At 39.0% G+C, this 18,692-nt stretch overlaps 1 protein-coding gene across 19 annotated transcripts in view; it reads left to right on the plus strand.

The window, feature by feature from the left end:
* Positions 1–18,692, plus strand: part of LOC122224032 (coiled-coil domain-containing protein 7-like) — a 233,006-nt gene that overhangs the window by 6,182 nt on the left and 208,132 nt on the right. For all 19 annotated transcript variants that reach the window (XR_006204633.1, XR_006204632.1, XM_042945283.1 and 16 more), the window contains exon 2: positions 10,222–10,331. The gene's annotated coding sequence lies outside the window, so the exon portion shown is untranslated. The remainder of the gene's footprint in view (positions 1–10,221; positions 10,332–18,692) is intronic.

Consider the following 18,692-nt stretch of genomic DNA (forward strand, 5'->3'; position numbering starts at 1 on the left):
CTGGCACTTAGGATAGTATCCTATGTGTGTTGCTTATGCCCTGCTGTTGTGTCTGAGTCACTTTTCCTTTTAGTGCAATTGTCTCTCTGACTCTCTGCCTGTTTTGGGCTGTGCTTTCTTTCTGTGATGTTAGGGGAACCCCAAGCAGGCCAGCTCTGAGGGGATGTGCCTGCCAGGGAACTTGGAATGGAGTGGTGGTATTAGCAAAATCTGTGCTGGGTCACTAGTCCTTTGCCGGATCTCCTAAAGTTTTCCTGCATTTGGGGGCTGTGTACTGGGGCTGCCAGGGGCTTGAGGATGGGTATGATGTGCAACAATGGCTGGATGTGCCTGGGTCTGTCATGTATCAGTAGCTGGGGCACAGGGCTGGGCATGGTCTGGTGGCTGGGCCTGGCCTGGCAGCTGGGCATGGCACACAGCAGCAGCTGTGACCTGGCAGTTAGACGCGGTGCATGATGCTAGTGGTGCAGCTAGGTGAGGCACATAATGGTAGCTATAGGCAAAGGGCTATGTGTAGTGTACATGCAAGGTACTCTGCAGGACTAGCAGGCTTTGGAGTGGGCTAGTTCTCAGGAGAACTCATGGGCATAGCACACCACTAGTAGATTCAGTAGCAGGTGTCTGTGCAGCCCCGCTTCTCTAAGATGGCTGTGTTTTCATACTGGGGGTTGGGTACTGGGGGAGGAAAATGGTGCCTTCTAACTCCCTCATTTTTGGAGAAGTCCCCCAACATACTCTGAAATCAGTATGAGGAGACCTATCTCTCATTTGCTCCCCACCATGCACCCGCATTGTGTAAACTGCTGTTTTTATGTTGCCTCTCCATGAAGATTTCTGTCTCTTTCAGTGTTGTGACTGAGCCATCGCTCACCCTCCCCAATTGCCCAATGCTGATACAGCCAGCTTTGAAAGCTCTAGGCTTGATGTATGACTGGTTTTTCACAGAATTCAGCCCCTCTGGTTTAAAAAAATTTTTTTTAATGTTTATTTAGTTGAGAGAGAGAGAGAGAGACAGAGACAGAGACAGTGTGTGAGTCAGGGACGGGCAGACAGAGAGGGAGACCCAGCCAAAGCAGGCTCCAGGCTCTGAACTGTTAGCACAGAGCCCAATGAAGGTCTTGAACTCGCCAACTGTGAGATAATGACCTGAGCTGAATGGATGCTTAACTGACTGAGCCACACAGGTGTCCCAGCCGCTCTGGTTTTTATTTTTTATTTTTTTTAATGTTTGTTTATTTATTTATTTATTTATTTATTTATTTATTTATTTATTTATTTATTTTTATTTTAATGTTTATATATATTTATTTTTTTCAATATATGAAATTTATTGTCAAATTGGTTTCCAAACAACACCCAGTGCTCATCCCAAAAGGTGCCCTCCTCAATACCCATCACCCACCCTCCCCGCCCTCCCACCCCCCATCAGCCCTCAGTTTGTTCTCAGTTTTTAAGAGTCTCTCATGCCTTCGCTCTCTCCCACTCTAACCTCTTTTTTTATCCTTCCCCTCCCTCATGGGTTTCTGTTAAGTTTCTCAGGATCCACATAAGAGTGAAACCATATGGTATCTGTCTTTTTCTGTATGGCTTATTTCACTTAGCATCACACTCTCCAGTTCCATCCACATTGCTACAAAGGGCCATATTTCATTCTTTCTCATTGCCAGGTAGTACTCCATTGTGTATATAAACCACAATTTCTTTATCCATTCATCAGTTGATGGACATTTAGGCTGTTTCCATAATTTGGCTATTGTTGAGAGTGCTGCTATAAACATTGGGGTACAAGTGCCCCTATGCATCAGTACTCCTGTATCCCTTGAGTAAATTCCTAGCAGTGCTATTACTGGGTCATAGGGTAGGTCTATTTTTAATTTTCTGAGGAACTTCCACACTGTTTTCCAGAGTGGCTGCACCAATTTGCATTCCCACCAACAGTGCAAGAGGGTTCCCGTTTCTCCACATCCTCTCCAGCATCTAGTCTCCCGATTTGTTCATTTTGGCCACTCTGACTGGCGTAAGGTGATATCTGAGTGTGGTTTTGATTTGTATTTCCCTGATGAGGAGTGACATTGAGCATCTTTTCATGTGCCTGTTGGCCATCCGGATGTCTTCTTTAGAGAAGTGTCTCTTCATGTTTTCTGCCCATTTCTTCACTGGGTTATTTGTTTTTTGGGTGTGGAGTTTGGTGAGCTTTCTGTAGACTTTGGATACTAGCCCTTTGTCCGATATGTCATTTGCAAATATCTTTTCCCATTCCGTTGGTTGCCTTTTAGTTTTGTTGGTTGTTTCCTTTGCTGTGCAGAAGCTTTTTATCTTCATAAGGTCCCAGTAGTTCATTTTTGCTTTTAATTCCCTTGCCTTTGGGGATGTGTCAAGTAAGAAATTGCTACAGATGAGGTCAGAGAGGTCTTTTCCTGCTTTCTCCTCTGGGGTTTTGATAATTTCCTGTCTCACATTCAGGTCCTTTATCCATTTTGAGTTTATTTTTGTGAATGGTGTGAGAAAGTGGTCTGGTTTCAATCTTCTGCATGTTGCTGTCCAGTTCTCCCAGCACCATTTGTTAAAGAGACTGCCTTTTTCCCATTGGATGTTCTTTCCTGCTTTGTCAAAGATTAGTAGGTAATACGTTTGTGGATCTAGTTCTGGGGTTTCTATTCTATTCCATTGGTCTATGTGTCTGTTTTTGTGCCAATACCATGCTGTCTTGATGATTACAGCTTTGTAGTAGAGGCTAAAGTCTGGGATTGTGATGCCTCCTGCTTTGGTCATCTTCTTCAAAATTACTTTGGCTATTCGGAGCCTTTTGTGGTTCCATATGAATTTTAGGAGTGCTTGTTCTAGTTTTGAGAAGAATGCTGGTGCAATTTTGATTGGGATTGCATTGAATGTGTAGATAGCTTTGGGTAGTATTGACATTTTGACAATATTTATTCTTCCAACCCATGAACACGGAATGTTTTTCCATTTCTTTATATCTTCTTCAGTGTCCTTCATAAGCTTTCTATCGTTTTCAGCATACAGATCTTTTTCATCTTTGGTTAGATTTATTCCTAGGTATTTTATGTTTCTTGGTGCAATTGTGAATGGGATCAGTTTCTTTATTTGTCTTTCTGTTGCTTCGTTGTTAGTGTATAAGAATGCAACTGATTTCTGTACATTGATTTTGTATCCTGCAACTTTGCTAAATTCATGTATCAGTTCTAGCAGACTTTTGGTGGAGTCTATCGGATTTTCCATGTATAATATCATGTCATCTGCAAAAAGTGAAAGCTTAACTTCATCTTTGCCAATTTTGATGCCTTTGATATCCTTTTGTTGTCTGATTGCTGATGCTAGAACTTCCAACACTATGTTAAACAACAGTGGTGAGAGTGGGCATCCCTGTCGTGCTCCTGATCTCAGGGAAAAAGCTCTCAGTTTTTCCCCATTGAGGATGATGTTAGCTGTGGGCTTTCCATAAATGGCTTTTATGATGTTTAAGTATGTTCCTTCTATCCCGACTTTCTGAAGGGTTTTTAATTAAGAAAGTTGCTGAATTTTGTCAAATGCCTTTTCTGCATTGATTGACAGGATCATATGGTTCTTATCTTTTCTTTTATTAATGTGATGTATCACGTTGATGGATTTGCGAATGTTGAACAAGCCCGGGATCCCGGGAATGAATCCCACTTGATCATGGTGAATAATTCTTTTTATAGGCTGTTGAATTCGATTTGCTAGTATCTTATTGAGAATTTTTGCATCCATATTCATCAGGGATATTGGCCTGTAGTTCTCTTTGTTTACTGGGTCTCTGTCTGGTTTAGGAATCAAAGTAATACTGGCTTCATAGAATGAGTCTGGAAGTTTTCCTTCCCTTTCTATGTTTTGGAATAGCTTGAGAAGGATAGGTATTATCTCTGCTTTAAACGTCTGGTAGAACTCCCCTGGGAAGCCATCTGGTCCTGGACTCTTATTTGTTGGGAGATTTTTGATGACTGATTCAATTTCTTCGTTGGTTATGGGTCTGTTCAAGCTTTCTATTTCCTCCTGATTGAGTTTTGGAAGAGTGTGGGTGTTTAGGAATTTGTCCATTTCTTCCAGGTTGTCCAGTTTGTTGGCATATAATTTTTCATAGTATTCCCTGATAATTGCTTGTATCTCTGAGAGATTGGTTGTAATAATTCCATTTTCATTCATGATTTTATCTATTTGGGTCATCTCCCTTTTCTTTTTGAGAAACCTGGCTAGAGTTTATCTATTTTGTTTATTTCTTCAAAAAACCAACTCTTGGTTTCATTGATCTGCTCTACGGTTTTTTAGATTCTATATTGTTTATTTCTGCTCTGATCTTTATTATTTCTCTTCCTCTTCTGGGCTTAGGGTGTCTGTGCTGTTATGCTTCTATTTCCTTTAGGTGTGCTGTTAGATTTTGTACTTGGGATTTTTCTTGTTTCTTGAGATAGGCCTGGATTGCAATGTATTTTCCTCTCAGGACTGCCTTCGCTGCATCCCAAAGCATTTGGATTGTTGTATTTTCATTTTCATTTGTTTCCATATATTTTTTAATTTCTCCTCTAATTGGCTGGTTGACCCACTCATTCTTTAGTAGGGTGTTCTTTAACCTCCATGCTTTTGGAGGTTTTCCAGACTTTTTCCTGTGGTTGATTTCAAGCTTCATAGCATTGTGGTCTGAAAGTATGCATGGTATGATTTCAATTCTTGTATATTTATGAAGGGCTGTTTTGTGGCCCAGTATGTGATCTATCTTGGAGAATGTTCCATGTGCACTTGAGAAGAAAGTATATTCTGTTGCTTTGGGATGCAGAGTTCTAAATATATCTGTCAAGTCCATCTGATCCAATGTATCATCAGGGCCCTTGTTTCTTTATTGACCGTGTGTCTAGATGATCTATCCATTTCTGTAAGGGGAGTGTTAAAGTCCCCTGCAATTACCACATTCTTATCAATAAGGTTTTGTGAGTAATTGTTTTATATATTTGGGGGCTCTGGTATTCGGCACATAGACATTTATAATTGTTAGCTCTTCCTGATGGATAGATCCTGTAATTATTATATAATGCCTTTCTTCATCTCTTGTTACAATGTTTAATTTAAAGTCTAGCTTGTCTGATATAAGTATGGCTACTCCAACTTTCTTTTGACTTCCAGTGGCATGATAAATAGTTCTCCATCCCCTCACTCTCAATCTGAAGGTGTCCTCAGATTTAAAATGAGTCTCTTGTAGACAGCAAATAGATGGGTCTTGTTTTTTTATCCATTCTGATACCCTATGTCTTTTGGTTGGCACATTTAGTCCATTTACATTCAGTGTTATTATAGAAAGATATGGGTTTAGAGTCATTGTGATGTCTGTAGGTTTCATGCTTGTAGCGATGTCTCTGGTACTTTGTCTCACAGGATCCCCCTTAGGATCTCTTGTAGGGCTGGTTTAGTGGTGACGAATTCCTTCAGTTTTTGTTTGTTTGGGAAGACCTTTATCTCTCCTTCTATTCTAAATGACAGACTTGCTGGATAAAGGATTCTTGGCTGCATATTTTTTTCTGTTCATCACATTGAAGATCTCCTGCCATTCCTTTCTGGCCTGCCAAGTTTCAGTAGAGAGATCGGTCATGAGTCTTATAGGTCTCCCTTTATATGTTAGAGCACGTTAATCTCTAGCTGCTTTCAGAATTTTCTCTTTATCCTTGTATTTTGCCAGTTTCACTATGATATGTCGTGCAGAAGATCAATTCAAGTTACGTCTGAAGGGAGTTCTCTGTGCCTCTTGGATTTCAATGCCTTTTTCCTTCCCCAGATCCGGGAAGTTCTCAGCTATTATTTCTTCAAGTACACCTTCAGCACCTTTCCCTCTCTCTTCCTCCTCTGGAATACCAGTTATGTGTAGATTATTTCTCTTTAGTGCATCACTTAGTTCTCTAATTTTCCCCTCATACTCCTGGATTTTTTTATCTCTCTTTTTCTCAGCTTCCTCTTTTTCCATAATTTTATCTTCTAGTTCACCTATTCTCTCCTTTGCCTCTTCAATCCGAGCCGTGGTTTTCTCCATTTTATTTTGCAGCTCATTAATAGCATTTTTTAGCTCCTCCTGGCTGTTCCTTAGTCCCTTGATCTCTGTAGCAATAGATTCTCTGCTGTCCTTTATACGGTTTTCAAACCCAGCGATTAATTTTATGACTATTATTCTAAATTCACTTTCTGTTATATTGTTTAAATCATTTTTTTATCAGTTCGTTAGCTGTCGTTATTTCCTGGACTTTTTTTTGAGGGGAATTCTTCTGTTTTGTCATTTTGGATAGTCCCTGGAGTGGTGCGGAACTTCGGGGCACTTCCCCTGTGTTGTCTTGAATAACTTGCGTTGGTGGGTGGGGCCGCACTCAGACCTGATGTCTGTCCCCAGCCCACAGCTGTGGCCACAGTCAGACTGGTGTGTGCCTTCTCTTTCCCTCTCCTAGGGGTGGGATTTACTGTGGGATGGCGAGGCCCGTCTGGGCTACTTGCACAGTGCCAAGCTTGTGGTGCTGGGGATCTGGTGTATTAGCTGGGGTGGATCAGCAAGGTGCATAGGGGTGGGACGGGCAGGCTCAGCTCACTTTTCTTTGGGAGTTCCTCTTCAGGAGGGGCCCTGCGGCACTGGGAGGGAGTCAGACCCGCTGAAGGGATGGATCCGCAGAAGCACAGCATTTGGTGTTTGCGCGGTGCAAGCAAGTTCCCTGGCAGGAACTGGTTCCCTTTGGGATTTTGGCTGGGGGTTGGGCGAGGGAGATGGCAATGAGGAGCGCCTTTGTTCCCCGCCAAGCTGCATTCTGTCGTCTGGGGCTCAACAACTCTCCCTCCTGTTGTCCTCCAGCCGTCCTGCTCTCTGAGCAGAGCTGTTAGCTTGTAACCTTCCAGATGTTAAGTCCTGCTTGCTGTCCGAACACACTCTGTCTGGCCCCTCTGCTTTTGCAAGCCAGACTTGGGGGTCTGCTTGCCCAGCAGGCCGCCCCTCCACCCCGTCTCCCTCCTGTCAGTCCGTGTAGCACACTGCCTCTCCGCCCCTCTTACCCTCTTCTGTGGACCTCTCGTCTATGCTTGGCTCTGGAGAATCCATTCTGCTAATCTCTGGCGGTTTTCTGGGTTATTTAAGCAGGTGTGGGTGGAATCTAAGTGATCCGCAGGACTCGGTGAGCTCAGCGTCCTCCTACGCTGCCATCTTCCCACTCTTCCGCCCCTCTGCTTTTTAAAGTCAAACTTTAAGGGCATTAGTCTTCCCCATGTGAGCTCCCTGGTGCAAGGGCCTGATTTATCTTCAGCGACTCTTATTATCCATATGTTTGTCTGTTTTTAATATCTGTTACTTTTTCTCACATTCATTTTATCTTTCTTCATTATTTAAAAAATGACTTTAAAAAGGTTTCAATTTGTAAATAATTTTAAATTTAAAAAGAGGTTAAAAAACAGTACAAAGAACACCTATATATTCTTCATGTAGAATCATCTATTGTTAACATTTTTCTTGTTTGCTTTTTTGTCTTTATCTTTTGCTCTCTTTTATAAGGCATATTTTGGACTATTTCTGAACTATTTAAGAGTAAGTTGGGTATGTCATAGCCCTTTAAACATATATTTCCTACGTTTAAGCATGTTGTCTGTGTAGTGACAATACAGTTGATACTTTCAGTAAACTTAAGATCAGTATACTAGTTTTCTCCTAATCTACCATTCACAATCCAATATTTGTCATTTAACCCAATATTATTCTTTATAACATTTTTCCCTTTCATGCAGAATCCAGTTTATTATTAGGTATTTCATGTAGTTGTTATGTTTCTATCCTTCTTTAAACTAGGATATTTCCTTAGGTCTTCTTTGTCTTTTATGACATTATATTCTTTGAAGAATAATGTATCTTTAAAGAAAGTTTCCTCAGTTTGGATATTTCTGATGTTCTTAGGGTATCACATCCAGAGCTACACTGTGTACATCTATCATTAATTTGTGATTTTAATAGTGATCAACTGTTTTCCTCCATCTTACTATTTTCTCCTTAGCAGATAATAAGTAATCTGTAGGAAGATACATTCAGATCATGCAAATATCCTATTCTCTATCATAATTTCCTAGATTTAGGATGTATTCATAATACATTGCTGAACTAGTCTCTAGTTTGAAGGTTCCAAAATGATTATTTCCCAACTCTAATACCATATCCATGTTTATCCAATTGGTACCTGACATTCTTGAAAGTAAGGGCTTATCCTCACTCATATTTTTTTCCCCTTTTTAAAAATTATTGGAATGAGATCATGGATTCCCATTCTTCCAATGGTTTCATAGCTTATACTATTCTTTTTTAGCTCTAAAATTGTTATGGCATTGGCTAGTGGGATTTTATTCAAGTTAAGTACTATAAACTTATTACACTAGACATTGAGAAATTCCTTGATATTTAGTATGACAAGATGTACCATGCCCATCTCAAACATTTCCTGCACATAGGTAGAATCAGCCATTTTTCCTAGTAGACTTGTTTTTTGTTTTTTGTTTTTTTGTTTTTTTTTGGGAAATGTTACTAGAAACCAACATTTGAAAACTAATGGTGTCCATTGGTGCTGGGGTGTATGTATGTGTGTGTGTGTGTGTGTGTGTGTGTGTGTCTGTGTTTGTGCATATCTGTATTTCTATCTATACATTTATGGTATGTAATTATATGTGTGTATGAATATGTATACATATGTATGAACATGTATATGTAGGTATATGTGTGTATAAGTATAGCATCAATGTATTTACTCATTTGCTCAATTTTAGAAGACCCTAAAATTGTTTTAGAATTGTGTAGCTGATACCAGTAGAAAAACAAACCAAACCAAAGATTTTATGATTTTATTTCTCTTACCCAAGACTGAGGATATATTACTATATCGTGAGTACCTAAATTAGTCCCTTTTTCCCCTTCTTGAGTTGGCTCATTAAAAAAAATTTTTTTTAAGTTTATTTATTTTGAGAGAGAGAGAGAGAAAGGGGAGGGGCAGAGACAGTGGGACAGAGGAAGAATCCCAAGCAGGCTCCACACCATCAGTGCACAGCATTGGGCTCCAATCCATGAACTGCAAGATCATGACCTGAGCAGAAGTTGGATGCTTAACCAACTGAACCATGCAGGCACGCCAAGTTGACTAATTTCTTTTTTAGTTTTTTTTTTAACGTTTATTTTTGAGACAGAGAGAGCATGAACGGAGGAGGATTAGAGAGAGAGGGAGACACAGAATCTGAAACAGGCTCCATGTTCTGAGATGTCAGCACAGAGCCCGACGCTGGGCTCAAAATCAGTGAGATCATGACCTGAACAAAAGTCGGACGTTTAACCAACTGAGCCATCCAGGCACCCCAAAGTTGACTAATTTCTTAAGTTGCCTTCATTTTTAGTACCCTATTCTTATTTTTGTTAGTACAATTTGTTTTAGGAATATATAGAAATATTAGCCTACTTCCAAAAATGAAAATATTTAAGAGGGAGAGATTTTTTTCCTGAAGCCACACCCTTGCATCCCCCAATTTATCCCTTCTGTTTTAAGTAAGTTGTTTTCTGGTTTATCATTCTTGTGTTTCATTTTGTAAAGGTAAATGTCTCTATATTTTTCCCCTTATTTCCTCTTCTTTCTCACATGGATAGGTAAAAAACTAGATATCTACTTTTTTTTACTTTATTTTTCACTTAACATTCTCTCCAAGAAATTCTCCTGTCAAATTCTGGAGAAATTTTCTATTCATTATACAGTTGTATGTACAGCTGTTTGTATCATATTATATATCATTGTTTATGTCATACCATAGTTTATAGTATATTTCTTCAGTTATTCAAACAGTAATCTATGCTTGAACACTTAGGTGGTTTTGAATATTATGCAGTTACAAGTGAAGCTATAAGTAACCTGTGCATATGTGTTTTATTGTTTGGTATCTCTTTATCTTAGGCTAAGTTTATATTAGCTTAAGAAAACTGGAACTGATGTTTAATTTCTATAAATGTTTATGAAATAATAAGAGTATAAAAATACTCATCAAAACTTTTCTCACCATTTTCATATCATATCTTGCATTATGGTATTTTTGGCTTTATCAAAATGAGGGAAAATTCTGCTGTACACTTGTATAAATTTGAAGTTTAGGTACTTCATAATGGATCTGATGGTTTTTTTTCTATTTAATGGCCTAAATGCATTTCTTTTGTAGGTTATGATGAGTTACCAAATGAAGAGCTTGTGCTTGAGCATCAAGATTTAGTGTCAAAAACCCAAATGCAAGTAGAGAAACAAAAAACTCCTGGAAGAAAAGATTCGCTAGTAAGTATTAAAAAAAACCCTGCATATTAATTTAAATTAAACTCATCAGAGGGTTTTTTTCTGTTGCTTCATGAAAATATAGGTCAGCATGTGTTTTGTAGAAATGTTACATGTTGATATAAAGTGTGAATTCCCTGCAGTGCCTGGCTCAGTCAGTTAAGCATCTGACTCTTGATTTCAGCTCAGTTTTGTGGGATTGAGCCCCATGTCAGGCTCCATGCTGTCAGTGCAGAGCCTGCTTGGAATTTTCTCTCTCCCTCTTTCTCTGCCCCTCCCCTGCTCATATACTTGCACATGTTCTCTCTCTCTCAAAATGAATGAATGAATGAATGAATGAATTAAAAAGTGTGAATACCCTAAGATAATTAGAGATCAAAAACAAGATTATTGATTGGAATTTCTGATTAAGACTATTCCACAGCAATGCGTCATGTACTCAGTACCCACCAAGGGCAATAGTAGGCCAATAATTGCCTCACAAAGGGTATGTACCTTTCAGCCAAACCTGGGAGATTACCAGTCCAAAAGGTCAATGGGTTCTTCAGACCTGTGTCAGTGTCTTTTTTGCGATAGGTTTCAGTGGGTGTACAGATATATTATTGAGATCAGTAACTCAGAAACCAAATGGGGATCAGAGAAGTTCAAGGAAAAGCAGCTTGAGTGGCCTATTGGAGGTACTCTATAACATCTTGTTGGCTGGGTCTCCATCAAAGGTAACAGCCCTTCTGCTAGCCCCATAAATATGTGCTATGAAACCTCTTTGGGTAGAAAGTATCAGTAGTCAAAGTAGTCCCACCAATATTCAAACTCTTGTTATAATTTGGGGAAGAGAAGGCCAAAAGATTCACAAACATCTTCTTTGGAATAAGATGTCTTATCTCATACAGATCCTTCCCTGGAATTTCACTTGGATACTAGGTCCTTGTACCTTTTTTATATTAATGACCCAGCCATATTGCCCCATATGGATCAGCACGATATGCAGTCCTTGATGGATAGTGTCCTTGTTTGCGCCCACCAGAAGGATGTCATCAATATGGTGAACGGCTAGTATTCCCTCTGCAAATGGGACTTTTTCCAGATCCTGCCCTATACATTGGTGACAGACAGATGGGGACTTTAAGGAGACTTGTGGAAGGACATTAGTGGCATATTTCAACCAGTTTTACAAGGGTAAATTGATCCTGGTCATTAGCATGAAGAGGGATGTTATAAAGGGAGTTCAAGATGTTGGTTGCTGTATACCAAGTTCCTTCATCTTCAGTAATAGCTTCTATGACAGTGCCAGTGTCAGCACCACAATGTCAGTGGTACAAATGCTTTGTAGAGCCTTAATCAGTCTCTAGGCACCCAAAAGTTTTGTGCACAGGCTAGATGAGGCAATTTAATTGAGAAACAGTCTACAAAATTTGTTTGCCTCCTTAAACTCAGTAACAAGGGCAGTTATTTTTTTTTTATACCCAGGCAGTCAGTATTGTTTTTCGTAGATATTAAAATTTTTTTTAATGTTTATTTATTTTTAGAGAGAGAGAGAGAGAGAGAGAGAGAGAGAGCATGAGTGGGAGAGGGGAAGAGAGAGAGGGAGACACAGAATCCAAAGCAGGCTCCAGGCTCTGAGCTGTCAGCGCAGAGCCTGACGCGGGGCTTGAACCCACAAACCATGAGATCATGACCTGAGCCAAAGTCAGATGCTTAATCAAGCAAGCCACCTAGGCGCCCTGTTTTTGGTAGATATTGGCACTAGGTTCTGGTAGTTCTGTGGCTCAGGATCTTCCGTAAGCTCCATTAAAATGCCCCAACTGCAGAAAATTCTGTCAGTACTTGGGAGTGAATATGAGTGGTGGATCACATAGATAATGTATCTATGTATACCAATAATATATTCATTAGTAGAGGCAATAATAATGGAATCCACCATAGTCTGGTTTTTAGTGTTGGGTGGCTCCAAACCAGGGAGCATTATCTATTTCTTTCTCATGTTGATACCAGGGTTTGTGGGGATCATGGTTACCAGTACAGCAATATTCAAAAGACCCAAGAAATGGAATTGTCATTCTGCCCCACCTGTCTATTGAACTTTGTCCTTGGAATAGGTCTTTATGTCTCTATTGGGAATATAGACGTTTTGATATAACTCCTAGTTTTATTTATTTTTGAAAGCTGAGATCAGGGTGAATGTATATGGGGTTCTCTGATTCATTTCAAGATTCACTGTAGTGATAGTAGAGGAAATAACACTTGTATTCATAGTGGCATTATGTAGACACTAGTGAGTTTACATGTCATGTCCTTCATGGCCCATAATCTTACCATGAGTACCTTGGTAGAGAGACAATCAATCTATTCCTTTGAGACTCCACTGTGTGGTAATCAGACCCAATGATCTTAAGCAAGGACATTGCCTATATCATCCAGTAGAGGGTGCATTATTACCATTTTTACATCACTCTTTGTCTTGGCAACAGCTAAATTTTGCATTTTCAAAATGTGTCAATTAAGATCTGAGTGTCATAACTGATTGACACACATTATGAGTAGGTTTGTGCTCCACGACCAATAGTATTGAAGGAAGCGAATCTAGAAACACGAAACTAGTCAACAATCTGATCATATATTCTTCTCACTCTTTTATGTACCTAAGAGGCTACCTGGCTTTCTGGAAGACAGTTATCCATGTTTTTCATTATGGAAACTCATTACTTGTGGACCCAAACAAGTAATGAGTCTATTACTACTACCCAGATGATGATGGAGATGATTTCAGTTTTTTGCATCATTTTATATTTCTTTCCATTTTTTTCCTTATCCCTAGACAATGTGGCTACTGTCAGCACACTCTGAAATAGGTGGTCTGTAGGGAGTAATGCACCTCACAGGATGCCTTTATCACTTATTATATTTAATAAGATTGCCTCCTTCATTATGCAGGCAAACTACTTAAGTCTGTAAGATCTCATCAGATCACTGAACAAAGTTATTCCAAAGACCTTTACATTCTTTTTCAGTAAAGGTGTGAGTCTTAAAAACTTGCTGTGATTTGTGCTATCAGTGTTAGGACAGAGTTCACAATAGCCATAGAGTACAACTCAGCTTGCAGGGTCTGATGACTTTTGGTCTTATAATTATTAGCTACGGAATTGCTTTTCTAGCTTTTTTAAAGTCTCTCTGTTAGATCTCTAATTTAACTCACCAGGGTAACTTAGCCAGAATTTTGGAGGCTAAAGTGAAAGACAAATGTTCCCCTCAAACTGAAAGTATTATTTAGCAATCCATTAGAACTTTCTGAGAGTGTTCTCTGGCATCTACCAGCACTTTCTGAAACTCATTGGTACGCCTGGCAACGTGCTTGATTGGATCCTCAGACGTTTCAATGATCTATTTGCAAGGTCCAAGAGTGACCCATGTCTTTCTTAACACTCCCAAAAGTGCTTTGCCAATTTTGCTTTTTCAGAAAAGCATTATGTTTCATTGACCACTTTGCTCAGTTGTGCGAATTTGTGAGAGAGAGCTGCCAGTTGTCAGGTTGGTCAATTAAGATAACAATCCACTTACTGTGATAGTATAAGCAAGAGTTTAAACAGAAAAGAGCTGAAACTCTACCAACCTTTCATTTTTCCCACAGAACAGTACTGGGTAAGGGTCAGGTATCTCATCATAGACAGGAGTGGAGAAAGGAAACATTTCTCTGCATCCCCTGATGCAGAAAAGTCCCTGATGTTTTAAGGACCATGGGCCCAGGGAAAGTTAGAAGGATCAGAGTTTGGAGTAAGTAAGTATGTTATACTGAGTCAGAGAAATGTGTCCCCCAGGTCTACCTGCTAAGGTAGTCTGGGTATAGACACATGAACAGTACAGTGTCTCAGCTAAGGATTACTCCTCTATAAGGAGGCTCTGAATGGAGGTGCCTGGGTGAGAATGCAGATCTCTCATGTGTAAGATCATGGTCAGCCAGAAGTGGAGGTAAGTGTTAGCTTTAGTCATTGACTGCAACTACCTCTAGTGCCTTCAGTGCACTTGCTGTGCATCCAATGAGTGCGAGGTAGGAAATTTTACCCCATAATGACTTCCAGGTAAAGTCTTTGTAATTGCCTATGATAAAGGCTGAAAGATCACATATAGGATTTTGACTTGGAATTGGAACACTGGTATATACACACACACGTGTGTGTATTCATAAACAAAGAGACCTACACACACACACAAATAACCACATATGCATATACATATACATACATAGACATATTTAGAAATCACGAGTTCTTACAGACATTTTCAATTCCAGTTACTTCATTCAGGACTTATTATTGCCTTCCTCCATTTCATATATGTAGTCACAGTGTGAATTCTAACTTTGAGCAACATGAACACATTTATACTTTTGCTTTGTTCTATAATACTTCTAAAATTGATTCACAGCTGCTTACCTGATAGCACTAGAAAGAGGCGAAACTACTAAAAATTTTGTGGATGTTTACACACCCCACTCTCTTGCCTAAGACTGAAGGTGTATGTCAAATACTGGTGATTGATTACTTGGGTACGTCCTTGTTTTTTCCATCATTAGGTTCATTAAGTTTGCTTTCAATTTTAGTCTTCCTTCTCATATTTAAAAGTTATTTTTTGGAATGTGTAAAAATGAACTTTCAAAAGTGATAAATATGCAAAAAGAGATATATAAAGTATCTTTCTTTTCCTTACATTACTCAGTCCTCATCCTTCTCTTATAGGTATCCAATTAAATTGTTTTCTAGTTTGTTCTTTAATATTTCATTAAAAAAAAAAACCTGTCTTCCCCTTCTCTTTATTTCTATGTTACCTTCTTTCTTTTACAAAAGGTAGCATGCTAGGTATTCTCTATTTCACAGTTTTTTTCCACCTAACATTAGCTTCTAGAAATCCTCCCAATTCATTTTGTAGAGATCTTTTGCATTCCTTTTATAGCAGTCAGTTAGGCATCTGACTCTTGATTTTGGCTTAGGTCATGATCTCACAGTTCATGAGATCAAGCCCTGCTTTGGACTTCACAGTGACAGCATGGAGCCTGCTTGGAATTCTCTCTCCCTCTCTCTCTGCTCCTCCCCTGCATGCTCTCTCTCTCTCTCTCTCTCTCTCTCTCTCTCAAAATGAATAAAATAAATTTTAGAAAACAAACCTATAAAAGAGAATACTATGAGAAATTATATGCCAACAAACTAGGCAATCTGGGAGAAATGAGCAAATTCCTAGAAACTCACAAACAACCAAAACTGAAACAGGAAGACATAGAAAATTTGAACAGGCTCATAGCCAGCAAAGAAATTGAATCAGTAATCAAAAATATCCCAATAAACAAGATTCCTGGGCCAGATGGCTTCCCAGGGGAATTCTACCAGACATTTAAAGCAGAGTTAATACATATTCTTCTCAAATTGTTCCAAAAATAGAAACAGAAGGAAAGCTTCCAGATTCATTCTATTTAGGCCAGCATTACCTTGATCCCAAAACCAGATAAAGATCCCACTAAAAAGGAAAATTACAGGCCAATATCCCTGATGAGCATGGATGCAAAAATTCTCAACAAGATACTAGCAAATCAAATACAACATTATATTAAAAGAATTATTTACCATGATCAAGTGGGATTTATTCCTGGGCTATAGGACTGGTTCAATATACCCAAACCAATCCATGTGATACACCTCATTAGTAAAAGAAAAGATAAGAACCATATGATTCTGTCGATAGATGCAGATAAAGCGTTTGACAAAAAGCAGCATCCATTCTTGATAAAAACTCTCAACAAAGTAGGGATAGATGGAAGATACCTCAACAACATAAAGGTCATATGCAAAAGACCCACAGCTAATATCATCCTCATTGTGAAAAATGTGAGAGCCTTTCCCTTATGGTCAGGAACAAGACAAGGATGCCCACTCTTACCATTACTATTTAACATAGTACTCAGCCTCAGCAATCAGACAACAAAAAGAAATAAAAGGTATACAAATCAGCAAGGAAGAAGTCAAACTTTTCACTGTTTTCAGATGACCAAACACTGTATGTAGAAAACCCAAAAGACTCCACCAAAAAATTGCTAGAACTAATACACGAATTCAGGAGAGTCACAGGATATAAAATTAACATGCAGAATGCATTTAATATATACCAGTAGTGAAGCAGCATAACAAGGAATAAATCACATTTACAATTGCACCAAAAACAATGAGATACTTAGGAATAAACCTAACTAAAGAGGTAAAAGATCTGAAAACTATAGAAGACTTATGAAAGAAAGTGAAGAGGAAAAACATTCCATGGTCATAGACTGAATGAACAAATACTGTTAAAATGTCTATACTACCCAAAGCAATTAGCACATTTAACACAGTTGCTATCAAATGCCACTAGCATTCTTCACAGAGCTAGAGCAATTCTAAAATTTGTATGGAACCACAAAAGACCCCAAATAGTCAAAACAATCCTGCTAGAAACAAAACTGGAGGCATTATGATTCCAGACTTCAGGCTATATTACAAAACTGTAGTCATCAAGATAGTATAGTATTGGCAAAAATAGACACATAGATCAATGAAACAGAATATAAAACCCAGAAATGGACCCACAACTATATGGCCAACTAACCTTTAACAAAGGAGGAAAGAATATCCAATGGAAAAAAGACAGTCTCATTCAGCAAATGGGGCTGGGAAAATTGGACTGCAACATGCAGAAGGATAAAACTGGACTACTTTCTTCACTGTACACAAAAATAAATTCAAAATGGATTAAAGACCTAAATGTGAGACAGGAAACCATTAAAATCCTACCGAAGAACACAGACAGCAACCTCTGACTTTGGCCAAAGCAACTTTTTACTAGACATGTCACCGAAGGCAAGTTGAACTACCTATAATTAATTGAGATTCCAGAAACCGCAAATCTCATGCATAGGTCATTTGGTGAAACTTTGTCTTCCTGAAGCACACAATGAGGGCAGGTATTTTTTTCCCTCAGGAATTTGTTTTTGAGCGACAAAAGCATCAGGGGCTGGTAGGTGAGTTAGGCACACAGCCTTCAACATATCCCACTAAAGTAGCCTTAACTGAAACAGTTCCTTTCAAGGAAAGCAGAGGTACACATAGACAATGCATTTGTACATTGCATTTATACAATGCATTTATACATATAATGTAGTGGGCACCATAATAGTGGAGGTCTGTGGTGGTCCACTGGTCCTACCCATAGTCAAATTAGGATAGGAGTCCTGGTGACAGTGGCTTCATACTCTAAGCCAGAAAGGATTATCTATTTTCCCTTCATTCTGGTGTCATAGGTTGTGTATATCAGAAACACCTTTGTGCCAGTATCCAAAAGGTCACCCCCAGTGCAGTTCTTCTCCATGTCCCCATTGAACTCTGACTTTGGTATAGGGCCTTCTTTCCCTGGTGAGGACATAGAGCCTTTGGCCTGATACATAGTTTTGTTTATGTTTAAAAACTGAAAGTTCTGGTTTAAGGTTTGCAGGATTTTTCATTCATATCAAGATTTACTGGGGAAGGCAAAGGAAATAGCACTTAATATTAATCATATAGCTATCACCCTGAAGACTTTAGGGGCTTCATTTTGCACCCTCAAAGGCATGCTATGGTCCTGAGCTCCTTGGTAGACATCCCATCTACTTCTCAACTAAGAAAACATTGTTAAGTAGCAAGATCCAAAGATCACTCCAGGAAGACCATTGTTTGGGGTGTCTAGGAGTATGTATATGATTACCCTTTTTATGTCACTCTCTCTGATGGTCTATATCTAGTATTTTGTCAGTAGTTTTTTACATGCCCCCAGATTTGTTAGTTATGATCCAAATTGTGTATAGACAAATTGACCTGAACTTATAGGGAGGTTTAATTGAGCTTGATAATCAGCAACAGTTGCATGAATGAACCTAGAAGTCTGAGTCTAGTTAATAATCTTATCATGGACTTTTCTCATTCTCTCTTTGTAGAACCAAGGTGACACGAATATGGTTTGTGGGACTGCTAAAGCACTCTGCAAGAGTGGTCCAAACATATTTTAGTCACAGGGAGCTCATTACAGGTGGGTCAAATCTTTTGGAACCTAAATAGTACCCATTTGAGAGTAGAGAGGGTCTTTGGTGTTTGCCTCTCATTTATTCCCTTTCTTCTACTTCCTTGGGCAAAGTGGCCCCTTTCAGGGTATTCTGAAGGTGGGATTTTATAGTTAGTTACTCCAAAAGGTACCACTTTCCCTTACTTCCTTTAATAAGATTTACCTCCTTCATTGTGAAGGCAAGCTACTCAGCCTCTAAAGTCTCTTCAGACACCTGGGAAAAGCAGTACTGAAAGGTTCTGTATTCTTTTTCAT

The sequence above is a fragment of the Panthera leo genome, chromosome B4 (genome assembly GCF_018350215.1).
Source record: "Panthera leo isolate Ple1 chromosome B4, P.leo_Ple1_pat1.1, whole genome shotgun sequence".
Taxonomy (NCBI): Eukaryota; Metazoa; Chordata; class Mammalia; order Carnivora; family Felidae; genus Panthera; species Panthera leo.